Here is a 9,147-nt window from a genome sequence, read left to right as displayed (position 1 = left end):
GAGGGATGGGGGTGCGGTGGCGGTTGAAACCCTCGGGCAATTGTTGTTTTATTATTAGGTAAAGATATATCATGTTGTTCACAAATAACCGAATCTTGATAATAAATTCCTTTCCCCCTAAAAAATGAATCTTGATAATAAATTCATTTCCCCCTAAAAAGATAATGAACGCCATTAATCCCATGACTCGTTCTCTTTCCCAACCGCACGAGAGGCAAACGAGGAAGAGAAACCGTTGCCCCCTCTGCCGATGACATGTACCTAGGGTAAGGTCTTATTCAACACTCCAAAGAAACAAAGCTCCCGAAGCACCGAGACATAGGGTTGCCCTTTCCTACTTACCCCCTACCTCTATTGTCAGATCTGTTCCCATGACACCCTCCCTCCATCGGTGAAGCTGTTGGTCCCTACCTCCATCTGTCGCTCCGGCGGTGGCTACAGGTGGGGACCTCGGCGCCATGTTATTTCACCATCAACTTGTTCGCTCCCGCCGACACAAATGCTCCGTCGCCATCGCAAACCCTAGATTTGGAGTAACCCCGATGAAAAAATGTGTGTGGAAACCAGCAAGCTCCGACAACCCCTCGTCAAGACACCGCGCCCGAGGAAGTGAGATCGGGCGCCCCTGCACGATGTTATGTGAAGGTTTTCTTTTTTTGATTTTTAATTTGTTAGTCGGTTTCAAAATGCAGTCAAAAATGTCGGCATAACTATTCATACCTAGGGATTGAATATTGTGAAACTCTTGATGAAATAGATATTTGTGTACCTAATTTTTTTTAAATAACAAGTAAACTATAAGGGAGTTGTAGTTTCATAAAAATGACTTAATTATTTTTTCCTCCCGCCACACATAAAAATAACAAGTAAACTATAAGGGATTTTTACCTCATGGCACACCTAAAATTTTTCCCGCTGCTGCCAAAATTTTTCCCGCTCCACATATGAGGGTATTTTTGTCACCACAGAACACCACTACACGCCCGCACCACACGATACAAGGGTATTTTCATCAAAGTAATTTAGCCGCACCGCACCATACCGTCGCTCCCGGTCCCCAAATCCCCAAATCCCATCGAACCCTAGCCGCCCCTCTGCCCTCCCCACGAACCCTAGCCGCCCCTCGAGCGCGAGCCGCAGCCGATCTAGCCACCGGCGGGGTGGCGCGAGCAGCGGCCGGTCCAGCCACCGGCGGGGCGAAGCGAGCAGCAGCCGGTCCAGCCACCGGCGGCGCGGCGCGAGCAGCGGCCGGTCCTACCACAGGCGGGGCGGCGCGACCTTGACCTCTCCAGGTACAGGGCCTCCCCACTGGCGGGGCTCCTGTGCTTCCTCGCTCCGGCAGCACACTCCACCACCACATCTCTCTCTCTCTCTCTCTCTCTCTCTGCACCACCACACTCCACCGTTTCTCACTGTATTTCTTATGTCGTGGTGAAGGTTGCAGAGGTGGAAGGGAAGCAGAGGACCGTTCGACCATACTCCACCGCTGCTCACCGTTCGACCATACTCTCAGGACAAGCTGCTCACGAAGGTGCCCAAGTACAAGCAGACCATCTTCTCCGTCCTCCCCTAGGTAACTTCATCTTCATCCCACATCCAAGTAGGTGTTCCGTTTGAACTAAATCCGATTCAGTTTCCGGACAACTAGGTCTGTTTTTATCTGGCGTTGCGGGAGTCTAGATAGCTCTGCAATAGTAGACTCATGACGTGACCACGCAGCTCTAGTTCTGCCAGTCCTCATTGAAAATTCTGAATCTTCATCAGTTCTGCACTGGCTGTTAATTAAATATTTAATCCTATTGCTACACTTAATCTCTGCAAATTTAATGAACTGGACAACTGAATGCACATGTATTTTATTTGCACTTGCTCTCAACTGAATATTGTACGAAGACATGATACATAAGCAATCTTTATCAATAGCTAAAAATGTGTAGGCTACAGCTTGTGTGTGACAGTGTGACTGATGTCGATGACAAGTAGTGAAGTGCTATTATGGCTGCATACACTTTTGCACTGCAACTTGGATTGCAATCTGTAGGAGCCTTTATGGTTGCTGCATTAATTCTCATGTTTCTTTTTCCATGGTAGGAAACCTATCAGTCGAACAAGGAGAACCGTTCCAAAGTTAAGTTCCATCAGAAAACTGGTTCTCGCCCCTACATTTCCCATGTGCATGCTTTGGTAAGGATCTCTCATGTTATCATTTGCTACTACAGTGATTCTTTCAATTGTTTCTTATTGTTCCATTGTGTCGTGAACAATTTCAGAAAGAGGCTCGTAAGGGTGAAGAGTTGACTGCATTTGATCTATTCAAGGAGTGCCACAATGGCAAGAAGACTGGTTTCTCTGAGCCAGTTAAGAAGGCGATAGTAAGTTTCTAGTATTCTTTTTCGTGTTGATGAGGCTTGTTTACCTCATCCTTGTTACACTTGATTACATTATATGACTTCTGCTTGACGGATTTGATAGAGATGGTTTTTTCAAAGTAGTACCATATATGATTCATGTTTTGTTATAGTTTGTTTGTACCAGTCCTCTGTTTCATTGCATTGCATATTCATTTTGGTACTGGAAATGCGACAATATTCAGGCAATTTTAGTTCTTGTTGTAGTCCAGCAGGTATTGCTTGTCGTTGGACACTGTTAATTAAGAGAGAGCGTTGTATGTTCTTTGGCTATTTGTCTAGTGATTGCCTGAAGCATCTATCTTCCCATCTTTCGGAGTGGAGAAACTCTGTCATTTCATATACGATCTGAATGAAATGTTTAGGACTTGTGGAAGTGGATTTCTCTGATACTGTATAATGTACTAAAGAAACAACATATGCGCTCCTGAAACGTACTAAATTCTTCTCTGCTCCATTTTCCCATTTAAGCTAAATAGATATGCACATAGTTGCCTAATTCAAATTTCAACAATGGTTTGTTGTGTATGCTTACCTGTTTAATAAAACTGGTGCCATGCTTCGTTCATGTAGCTGATAGTAACTTGCAAAAAAAAGTGATTCCCAAGGATGATTAATTCTGCTTGCCTGCTTCAAAGTTTTCAAATAACTAGTTAATTAGTAGCATGGAGACTGGATTATTATTTAGTCAACATTCTTGAGTAGTTTGCTTATAAAGTTTCCTAGTTATTCAGAACCAACTGCAATGACATGTGTGTGCATCTTTCTTTAAATGTCAGGCTGACATGGAAAAATCTATGGAACAAGGGGTACCAGAAGGTGGAGAACCAAAGAATGTTGCTGCTGTTGTTGGTGACATTCTCACTAAAGAATGTCCCTCCAGCACATTCCTTCAAAATGTTGGCCTTGAGTCGAGCTCCAAGAAGAAGTTCAACAGATCTGCAGCTGCTTTGGATGCTCATGTACAAGAACTAGAGTACAAGCTTGAGAAGGAGAGGCGAGTCGCTGAGTTGATGCGAGAGGAGCTTGTTGAGGTCAAGAAGAAATCAGAGGAGACCGAAGCTGCACGCGCCGCAGAGTACCAGTTGTTACTGCAAAGAGTTGAGGCCACCGATGCTAGATTTGCTTGTCTCATGGATCTGTTCGAATGTAAAATAGTTTAGTACGGCGTGGTTGATGTTGGCTTTGGGACTTTTGATGTTGAGTTGTTTCGACCTGGGGTTGATGAGTTTCTTTGACTAGACATGTGAACCACAATATGGACCAGAGATTGGCTGTGGTTTGATGATGTTGTGTTTTGGTTGGTGCATCTTAATCTTATGAACATGGTGTACTGATACTAAGCTACTGGCTATGTTATTTTGGTTGGTGCATCTTATGAACTTGTGGTGTAATGATACTGTTGGGCCTAAATTAATGAAATCTTGGAGAATTGTATTGGTTGACTGCCAAACTGTGCAATGATTTTTTTGAGCTACTGTTGGTTATTGGCTGGACCGAAAATACTAAATTGTATGAGTGGGCTGGCTCGTCTCAAGGCCCAATATAGATTTTTTTTAATAGAAAAAGATTCATATATTTTTGTTGGTTAGAGAGAAGGGCTGGCCCAATTAATGATAGATTGAATAAATGGACTGCACATTGCCTGAGCCCAAGAACTAACATTAAAAGGCCGTGGCCCAAAAGTAAATGTAAAAATGGGCTAAATTATTGGGCTCAGCCCATTAAAACAACTGATTTGGACTGATCCTACATGGCATCCACGTCATCATTTTTTCCACGTCAGCGCCACGTTGGTTCAGCCACATCAGATCCTACGTGGCCTAGGCTCATTAGTAATGACCATAATTTTGGTCAAAGATTTAACGACGAAAATTTTGGTCAAGGGCGGCCATGACTAAAATTCCAGAAAAGGTCACGTTTGTTCGTTCTTGACGGTCAACTGTTGACCTTCTGAATTTGGTCAAAAAAAGGTCAATAAATGAAAGCAATGACGAATTAACGACCAAAATGGGGAGTCATAATTGACCGTATTTCTTGTAGTGACCCTAGACGCATAGTTCGGGACCCCCTACCCGAGATCCGCCGGTTTTGACACCGACACTACCCCTTTCCTAGTCCAACTAGGAGGAGGAAGGGGGAAGGAAAGAGAGGGAGAGGGAGAGGGAAAGAGGGGCTGCGCCCCCTCCCCTTGTCCAATTCGGACTCCCCTTGGGGGGGGGGGGCGCCACCTCCTGGGCTACTGCCCTCTCTCTCCCCTATGGCCCACTAAGGCCCAATACTTCCCCGGGGGGTTCCGGTAAGCCCTCCGGCACTCCGGTTTTCTCCGAAATCACCCAGAACACTTCCGGTGTTCGAATATAGTCGTCCAATATATCAATCTTTATGTCTCAACCATTTTGAGGCTCCTCGTCATGTCCGTGATCATATCCGGGACTCCGAACTACCTTCGGTACATCAAAACACATAAACTCATAATATGGATCGTCACCGAACGTTAAGTGTGCGGACCCTATGGGTTCGAGAACTATGTAGACATGACCAAGACACGTCTCCGATCAATAACTAATAGCGGAACCTGGATGCTCATATTGGCTCCCACATATTCTACGAAGATCTTTATCGATCAAACCGCATGACAACATACATTGTGCTCTTTGTCATCGGTACGTTACTTGCCTGAGATTCGATCGTCGGTATCTCAATACATAGTTCAATCTCGTTACCAGCAAGTCTCTTTACTGGTTCCGTAATGCATCATTCCGCAACTAACTCATTAGTCACATTGCTTGCGAGGCCTATAGTGATGTGCATTACCGAGAGGGCCCAGAGATACCTCTCTGACAATCGAAGTGACAAATCCTAATCTCGATCTATGTCAACTCAACAAACACCATCAGAGAGACCTGTAGAGCACCTTTATAATCACCCAGTTACGTTGTGACGTTTGGTAGCACACAAAGTGTTCCTCCGGCATTCGGGAGTTGCATAATCTCATAGTCATAGGAACATGTATAAGTCAAGAAGAAAGCAATAGCAACATACTAAACGATCAAGTGCTAAGCTAATGGAATGGGTCAAGTCAATCACATTATTCTCTAATGATGTGATCTCGTTCATCAAATGACAACTCATGTCTATGGCTAGGAAAATTAACCATCTTTGATTAACGAGCTAGTCAAGTAGAGGCATACTAGTGACACTCTGTTTGTCTATGTATTCACACATGTACTAAGTTTCCGGATAATACAATTCTACCATGAATAATAAACATTTATCATGATATAAGGAAATATAAATAACAACTTTATTATTGCCTCTAGGGCTATTTCCTTCAATCCCCCACTTGCACTAGATTCAATAATCTAAATTACACAGTAATGATTCTAACACCCATGGAGTCTTGGTGCTGATCATGTTTTTCTTGTGAGAGAGGCTTAGTCAACGGGTCTCCAACATTCAAATCCGTATCTATCTTGCAAATCTCTATGTCTCCCTCCTTGACTTGACCGCGGATGGAATGGAAGCGTCTCTTGATGTGCTTTGTTCTCTTGTGAAATCTGGATTCCTTTGCCAAGGCAATTGCACCAGTATTGTCACAAAAGAGTTTCATTGGACCCGATGCACTAGGTATGACACCTAGATCGGATATGAACTCCTTCATCCAGACTCCTTCATTTGCTGCTTCCGAAGCAGCTATGTACTCCGCTTCACACGTAGATCCTGCCACGACGCTTTGCTTAGAACTGCACCAACTTAGAGCTCCACCGTTCAATATAAATATGTATCCGGTTTGTGACTTAGAGTCATCCGGATCAGTGTCAAAGCTTGCATCGATGTAACCATTTACGACAAGCTCTTTGTCACCTCCATAAACGGGAAACATATCCTTAGTCCTTTTCAGGTATTTCAGGATGTTCTTGACCGCTGTCCAGTGATCCACTCCTGGATTACTTTGGTACCTCCCTGCTAAGCTAATAGCAAGGCACACATCAGGTCTGGTACACAACATTGCATACATGATAGAGCCTATGGCTGAAGCACAGGGAACAACTTCCATTTTCTCTCTATCTTCTATAGTGGTTGAGCATTGAGTCTGACTCAACTTCACACCTTGTAACACAGGCAAGAACCCTTTCTTTGATTGATCCATTTTGAACTTCTTCAAAACTTTATCAAGGTATGTGCTTTGTGAAAGTCCAATTAAGCATCTTGATCTTTCTCTATAGATCTTGATGCCCAATATATAAGCAGCTTCACCGAGGTCTTTCATTGAAAAACTCTTGTTCAAGTATCCTTTTATGCTATCCAGAAATTCTAGATCATTTACAATCAACAATATGTCATTCACATATAATATTAGAAATGCTACAGAGCTCCCACTCACTTTCTTGTAAATACAGGCTTCTCCAAAAGTCTGTATAAAACCATATGCTTTGATCACACTATCAAAACGTTTATTCCAACTCTCAGAGGCTTGCACCAGTCCATAAATGGATCGCTGGAGCTTGCACACTTTGTTAGCACCCTTTGGATAGATAAAACCTTCAGGTTGCATCATATACAACTCTTCTACCAGAAATCCATTCAGGAATGCAGTCTTTACATCCATTTGCCAAATTTCATAATCATAAAATGCAGCAATTGCTAACATGATTCAGACAGACTTAAGCATCACTATGGGTGAGAAAGTCTCATTGTAGTCAACTCCTTGAACTTCTCGAAAACCTTTCGCAACAAGTCGCTTTGTAGACAGTAACATTACCCGTCAGCATCAGTCTTCTTCTTGAAGATCCATTTATTCTCGATGGCTTGCCGATCATCGGGCAAGTCAAACAAAGTCCACACTTTGTTCTCATACATGGATCCCATCTCAGGTTTCATGGCCTCAAGCCATTTCGCGGAATCTGGGCTCATCATCGCTTGCTCATAGTTCGTAGGTTCGTCATGGTCATGTAAGATGACCTCCAGAACATGATTACCATACCACTATGGTGCGGATCTTACTCTGGTTGACCTATGAGGTTCGGTAGTAACTTGATCTGAAGTTTCATGATCGTTATCATTAGCTTCCTCACTAATTGGTGTAGGGATCACAGGAACTGATTTCTGTGATGAACTACTTTCCAATAAGGGAGCAGGTACAGTTACCTCATCAAGTTCTACTTTCCTCCCACTCACTTCTTTCGAGAGAAACTCCTTCTCTAGAAATGATCCATTCTTAGCAACAAATGTCTTACCTTCGGATCTGTGATAAAGGTGTACCCAACAGTTTCCTTTGAGTATCCTATGAAGACACATTTCTGCGATTTGGGTTCGAGCTTATCAGGTTGAAGCTTTTTCACATAAGCATCGCAGCCCCAAACTTTAAGAAACGACAACTTTGGTTTCTTGCCAAACCACAGTTCATAAGGCGTCGTCTCAACAGATTTAGATGCTGCCCTATTTAACGTGAATGCAGCTGTCTCTAAAGCATAACCCCAAAAAGACACCGGTAAATCAGTAAGAGACATCATAGATCGCACTATATCTAATAAAGTGCGGTTACGACGTTCGGACACACCGTTATGCTGTGGTGTTCTGGGTGGCATGAGTTGCGAAACTATTCCGCATTGTTTCAAATGAAGACCAAAATCGTAACTCAAATATTCTCCTCCACGATCAGATCGTAGAAACTTTATTTTTCTTGTTACGATGATTTTCCACTTCACTCTGAAATTCTTTGAACTTTTCAAATGTTTTAGACTTATGTTTCATCAAGTAGATATACCCATATCTGCTCAAATCATGTGTGAAGGTGAGAAAATAATGATACCCGCCGCGAGTCTCAATATTCATTGACCCGCATACATCAGTATGTATGATCTCCAACAAATCTGTTGCTCGCTCCATTGTTCCGGAGAACGGAGTTTTATTCATCTTACCCATGAGGCATGGTTCGCAAGTACCAAGTGATTCATAATCAAGTGATTCCAAAAGTCCATCAGAATGGAGTTTCTTCATGCGCTTTACACTAATATGACCAAACGGCAGTGCCACAAATAAGTTGCACTATCATTATCAACTCTGCATCTTTTGGCTTCAATATTATGAATATGTGTATCACTACTATCGAGATTCAATAAAAATAGACCACTCATCAAGGGTGCATGACCATAAAAGATTTTACTCATATAAATAGAACAACCATCATTCTCAAATTTAAATGAATAACCGTTTCACATCAAACAAGATCCAGATATAATGTTCATGCTCAACACTGGCACCAAATAACAATTATTTAGGTCTAATCCACGTAAATGTAGAGGTAGCGTGCCGACGGCGATCACATCGACTTTGGAACCATTTCCCACGCGCATCGTCACCTCGTCCTTAGCCGATCTTCGCTTAATTCGTAGTCCCAGTTTCGAGTTGCAAATATTAGCAAAAGAACTAGTATCAAATACCCACGTGCTACTGCGAGCATTAGTAAGGTACACATCAATAACATGTATATCACATAAACCTTTGTTCACCTTGCCATCCTTCTTATCCGCCAAATACTTGGGGCAGTTCCGCTTCTAGTGACCAGTCCCTTTGCAGTAGAAGCACTCAGTCTCAGGCTTAGGTCCAGACTTGGGCTTCTTCACTTGAACAACAACTTGCTTGCCGTTCTTCTTGAAGTTCCCCTTTTTCCCTTTACCCTTTTTCTTGAAACTGGTGGTCTTGTTGACCATCAACACTTGATGCTCCTTCTTGA

At 43.0% G+C, this 9,147-nt stretch overlaps 1 long non-coding RNA gene across 1 annotated transcript; it reads left to right on the top strand.

Annotated features, from left to right (window-relative positions):
- Positions 1-1,458: 1,458 nt before the first annotated feature.
- On the top strand, positions 1,459-2,583 carry LOC119367198. Its single transcript, XR_005176223.1, has 3 exons — positions 1,459-1,573; positions 2,092-2,184; positions 2,271-2,583. It is a non-coding gene; the product is annotated as an uncharacterized LOC119367198 (long non-coding RNA).
- The last annotated feature ends 6,564 nt before the right edge of the window (positions 2,584-9,147 follow it).

The sequence above is a fragment of the Triticum dicoccoides genome, chromosome 2B (assembly GCF_002162155.2).
Source record: "Triticum dicoccoides isolate Atlit2015 ecotype Zavitan chromosome 2B, WEW_v2.0, whole genome shotgun sequence".
Classification (NCBI taxonomy): Eukaryota; Viridiplantae; Streptophyta; class Magnoliopsida; order Poales; family Poaceae; genus Triticum; species Triticum dicoccoides.
This window is presented reverse-complemented; position numbering and strand designations above follow the sequence as displayed.